Raw genomic sequence first — 6,001 nt, 5'->3', positions numbered from 1 at the left:
GGACCCACATCAGTATGCATACAGAAAGAACCGCTCCACTGATGACGCCATCTCATCAGTGGTCCACACAACCCTCACCCACCTGGAGAGCAGAAACTCATACGCCCGCCTGCTCTTCCTGGACTTCTCCTCTGCCTTCAACACCATCATCCCACTGACACTGGTGCAGAAGCTCTCCACCCTTAGTCTGAGTAACACACTGGGGAACTGGGTCCTGGACTTTCTGACCAACAGACCTCAGACTGTCAGGATCCATAACTCCACCTCCTCCTCCATCACCCTCAGCACCGGCTCTCCTCAGGGCTGTGTGCTGAGCCCCCTCCTGTTCACTCTGCTGACATATGACTGCTCGGCGAGACATCCCAGCTGTCATATAGTGAAGTTTGCAGATGACACAGCGGTTGTGGGACGCATCAACAACAACGATGAGTCGGAATACAGAGAGGAGGTGGAACACCTGGTGCAGTGGTGCAGAGAAAACAACCTCTGCATCAATGTGAAGAAGACCAAGGAGATGGTGGTGGGCTTCAGGAAGGATAAGCACCCTACTCCTCCCCTGCACATCAGAAGTGCTATACTTTGGACTATCACTACCTCATGCACATACATACTTGCACATATTTATCTAGGCTGCACATGCTAACTGGGCTCCTTAGTGTTTACTGTTATTTTTATTTAAAAATTTGCTGTTTATATTCTATTGTATTTAGCTTATATTGTATTTATATTCATCCTATATATGTCATGTCTTATTTTATTTTACTTATTGCCCTCCTTTTTATGGCTCAAACCGGGACCTCAGTTCTAATTTCGTACCATAAACATATAAATGTGAGCTGGTATGACAATAAAGTTCCTTGAATCCTTGAATATTCTCTGCATTTGTATCTGTGACAGATCCTATGAGATATCCTCCATACATACGTCTGGAACAAATCCCATAACCCAACTCATACACAACTTAATTTTGCCCTCTCTGGTGACCCTCGTCCATTTTTACCCCTTTAAAAGACAGTTTGTTTGAATTATTTATTTATTATTCACTATAACCACGGCAACAGAAACTCAGATGCCGGGCTGCAGACGCGCCAGATCATGTCTGTGAGACATTGCTGTGAAAGCAGGTGCAGGGCTCCGTCAGTCCAGGCCGCAATGTCCCAACCAGCAGCGGTCAGGGTCCACAAACGTTAAATCTCCGTCCTTCAAACATGACACGCCAACATCTTTATGAAACGTCACGATCAACGACAATGTTGCATTTAATTTGAAATAGGTCGTCCCCTGTCTTTCTGTCTTGGTTACCTTACTACTTGATACAGAGTGAATGGTGGATAACATTATAAAAACGATTTAATTTAGACTTACTGGCTTGATACACATTTAATGATCAGAGTTAATGGTGAATAATATTTCTTGCAATAAAAACGATTTAGGAAACTATCTGTGACTGAAACAGATTGTGGTATCATCCTCTGGACACACACAAGCTGTAAGAGCTGCACCCGCTCTCTGAAATGTTTGTGTCACGTAACATAGTTAACCTCTTAAGCCTGACGGGTGTAAACACAAGTTCATGTGTGTAAAAAAGTTACTTTAGTGATGTTAGGATATTTTATTTATAATGTGTCTTAAAGAAGAATACCTAATGCCACTTAATCAACTCTCCAAGTGCATTTAGTCAACAAAGAATTTGTTTAATTACAACTTTAGGATACGTATGCCACAAACAACAGCGCCACCATAACGAGTAACACCCAAAACAAAGTGCAACACAACGCGTCATCCGTTCACTCCACCCCAACATATTGGGTATCAAATGAAACTAGAAAAGCTGCACTTTCATATGATACCAAGCATAAAAAGATATTCGCCAAGCCCCTCACGTCAGTCTCAAAACAAACACAAAGCTAACCGTCGCATATCACAGCTAGCCTTATCAGATAGCATGTTTATCAACAAATACACCAAATCCCAAAGCTATTCTCACAAACAGCGATATTTTTTATTTCCTTACCTTTTTTCATTTTCAGTCTAAATGGTAAAAGGTCCGTATTTATATAGCGCTTTACTGTACCTGGAATGATACCCAAAGCACTTTACATTATACATCACATTCACCCATTCACACTCTGATGGTATATACACTATAATGGTGGAACTTCGTCATGCGCTAACATGTCATATGCTCCCTTTCACAGCCATTTTGTGGTCTTGTTGTGGGTCTTGACAGTGTAAATAAAGTTTGTTCAAATTCTACATCTCGCAAGCTTTCCAACGATATCTTACACTTGAACGAGACTTTATCTGTCAGGTATAAATACTTGCGCGTAAACAAAGGAGCATCATTGCCATTTTGCTGCAGTTACGCACGTGGGCGCACCAGAAAGAGCGAATATCAAACAGCGTTCATTTCTTTGCTTCATTATAACTTTTTATCCATTCAGAACGAAGGGTAAAAGCCATAGACATGGCCAAGAAATGACAAAAAACCAAATAAACCGTGTTAGAAGCTCTGGAGGAAATACAGAGATGTGGAGATTTCCAGTTCTGAAGACAGCGGTGATGATATATATGACTCAGATGAGGAGGCTTTTTATTTATCAAGCGTGGATCCAGTTTATGAGTAGGTATATATGTTCTTTGTCTTTTGAATAAATTTGTAGTATAGTCTGTTTGCTTTTAGTTGTTGTAAAAAACTATTGTTGTAGCAAAGAAGGTAGTGACAAAGAGGAGACCCCTGCTGTGTCCAAGCATTCAAGTACAGCAGCCACCCAGACTCAAGCGGAATCTCCTTCTTCAAGGTTTGTGCATTAAACTTTTTCATTTTAAATAGCAGCACATTGTAGAAGTATGTTCTCATGTTATTGGGCAGTAGATGTTGTACGTTATTTTCATGAACCAATGTAAATTGGCTCCTTACTATGTTCTTTGTTTCCATTTTGAAGAGGAGTTTATTCCAACTAGACGGCAAAGCCAGACATGTGCATCCACCTCAAGGCCTGTTACACGTTGTTCACGTGGATCCTCAGTCCCATTATCAACACAGAGATCACATTCAATGTCTCCATCACCCATCACTGGGTCATCGACACAACATAAGACGACCCGGCAGACAAGGCGTGGAGCTGCAGGCAAACGTCCAAAACTGGCTGCTTCCAAATCTGACGATGTGCTGGAGAGGTGGCATAATGCAGAGGAGCCAGATGTGGAGCCACCATCCTCCCAATTTCAACTCAAAAATCCAGTAGGGCCTAGAATTGACACTACAGCAACGTGGTCACCGCTCAGCCTCTTCAAGCTTTTCTTTACCTCCAGTTTACTGCACAACATAGTGAACAACACAAAAGCCAATGCAGACAAAAGAAAAGCAGCAGGGATGAAATTTCCTTGGTTTCCCTTCTCAGGAAAAGAAGTACATGTATACTTGGCAGTTATCATTTTTTTTGGTTTGGTACTGGTGCATGCCAGATCTGACATGTGGCGTAGAGAGTGGTCACATAACTTTTGTTTTCCAAGGAGCCATATGACCAGGGGCAGGTTTGAGTCCATTTTTTTGGTCTCTTCATCTTTGCAGCATAACTGAAGATGAAGAGAACCAAAAAAGAAAAGGAACATCAGCCTATGACAGACTACTCAAAATAAGGCCCCTGTATAATGACATTATTCATGCCTGAAATTCCCTTTATCCACCAGGGAGGGAAATTACAATCAGTGAGAGGATGATGGCTAGTAAAGCCAGAATTGGTTTCAGGAAGTTCATGAAGGACAAGCCCACCAGGTTTGGATACAAACTGTTTGTGTTAGCAGATTCTCAAACTGGTTACACTTGGAACTTCTTTGTATACCAAGGCAAAACAGAAAATGTTCGGGGCCAGGGCCTCAGTTACACCTCTGTAATGGACTTGATGGACTTCAAGCAGCTGGGAGAAGGTTACCATCTATATGTGGATAACTTTTATTCCAGCTCTGCACTTTTCCATGAGCTTTCTGCCCACAACACACTGGCCTGCAGCACCATAAGACAGACACACATTGGATTTCCTAAAACAAATGTAAATGCCTTGCCAAAGAAGGCTGAGAGGGGAGACATGAGGTGGTTATGAAAGGACAACCTCCTCTTTGTCAAATGGAAAGACACTAAGGAGGTAACTGTGTGCAGCTCAATACACAAGGCATATACTGGACACACAATACAAAGGAGGGTGAAGGAGGCTGGACAGTGGCACATCAAGAACATTATGATTCCTGATGCTGTGAGGGATTATAATAAGTACATGGGTGGCGTGGACCTTTCAGATGCCCTCATCCAGTACTACTCTGTGCATGGAAAGACAATGAAATAATATAAGCCATTTTTTTACCATTTTCTGGACATCGCAATTGTAAACGCTTTCATCCTTTTCAAGCAGTTGGCCATTGGTAGGGGTGACAGCCCCATAACATAGAAAAGATTTAGAGAAATCCTATTGAAGCAGCTAGGGGAGGAGGCTAAAGCAATAGATGCTGCTTCTGCCCCCCAGCCTACCCTCAGCACCACCTGCCTGCCAATGTACTTTGGAGAAAGAGCTGGTGAAGCTCGCAGAGTCTGTGTGGAGTGCAAGGCCCAGGGGAGAACGGTGAAAACACCACTATATTGCATCAAATGTAATGTGCCACTTTGTCTCACCCCAGGAAGGAACTGTTTCAGGGACTTCCACCTAAAAAATAAAACTCTTCAGATTGTTCTTTATTTTATTTTAGTCTGCAGTTTTTGCACTCTGATAAGGCACATATTTTGTGTTTACATGTTGCACACTTGTTTTTTGTTACATTATTTATTACATTATTATATTTGAGAGGCTTTATTTAGAACAGAACAGTTCTTATTTTGCTCTTTATTTACATATATTTAATTCATGAAATCTAAACAATTTTTATGCTTATTAGACATATAATGCAAAGGGCATTTGGTTATTTTGTCTGACATATTTCTCATTTTTTATACTGACTGTACATAGTTGTCTTCACTGTGTTTTGTTACTACATTTTGCACGTTGCTTTGGTGTTTCTTTTTTTCTATTTTTGACAGTTTATATAGTGCACCATTAAAATAAATATGTTTCAACTGGAAAAAAAAAGGTTACAGCTCATTATGTTTCTATTGGTTTTATATTGTGCTAGGGCCAAATGGTGGACTGTATGCACACAGCCTCCTATAGTGGTGTTTTGTAGGCAGATTTTCTTCCAAAACGTACAAAACCCCATTTGGCACAATTTGGGTATCCAAGTGGCCAAATGGAGAGTGGTTCTATCCACACTAAAACCTGCATAAAAGCTATGAGTTTTGTTCTGTTCTCATGAAACTTTGTACAGTTGTAGTCAAGGAGTTGCTGAATCCATGCAGTAGTATTTTTATGCACAGAATGATTTCTATCATGATGTTTTCATCTGTGTAAAAAAAAAAAAAAAAAAAAAAAAAAAAAAAAAAACATTTAGGCGAGGACATTTTTTTTTTTACCTATGGATTATCACAATTTTGACACGGCCTGCAGCCGCGGTACCAGGAAGTGGACCCAAAAGCAGAACACTTAGACAGCAGGGAGAAAGGTGCGATAATGTTTATTAATGAGAAGTGTTGGTGGCTTGGTCCAGGTCCGGGCAACTCTTCCAAGGAAAGGGCAGAGGGTTATTGCAGGGAAAGGTGCTGGGTTGTGTCAGCTTGACAGCGGCTTACTGTGTTTCTGCGTGAGACTGACTGTGGAGGGGTGAACCAGGAGATGTTATCTGTGGATGGTGTTGTGAGCTTGGTTGCAGGCAGGGCGAGCAGGCAGGCAGGTAGCTTGATGCGAGGAGTAGGCCAAATCCTGGGTGCTGAGGTTAACTGAGGGGATCAAGGTCTTAGTCTGTAGAAAAAATGACAAGGTCAATAATCCAAGAACAAGGCAAAGATAGATCGTAGGTAGAGGCCTGATTACCACGCTTCATTGAATGACCATCTGGCGAAGACTGGAGCTCCTGCATG

This window comes from Melanotaenia boesemani, chromosome 7 (genome assembly GCF_017639745.1).
Source record: "Melanotaenia boesemani isolate fMelBoe1 chromosome 7, fMelBoe1.pri, whole genome shotgun sequence".
NCBI classification, from domain to species: domain Eukaryota; kingdom Metazoa; phylum Chordata; class Actinopteri; order Atheriniformes; family Melanotaeniidae; genus Melanotaenia; species Melanotaenia boesemani.
This window is presented reverse-complemented; position numbering follows the sequence as displayed.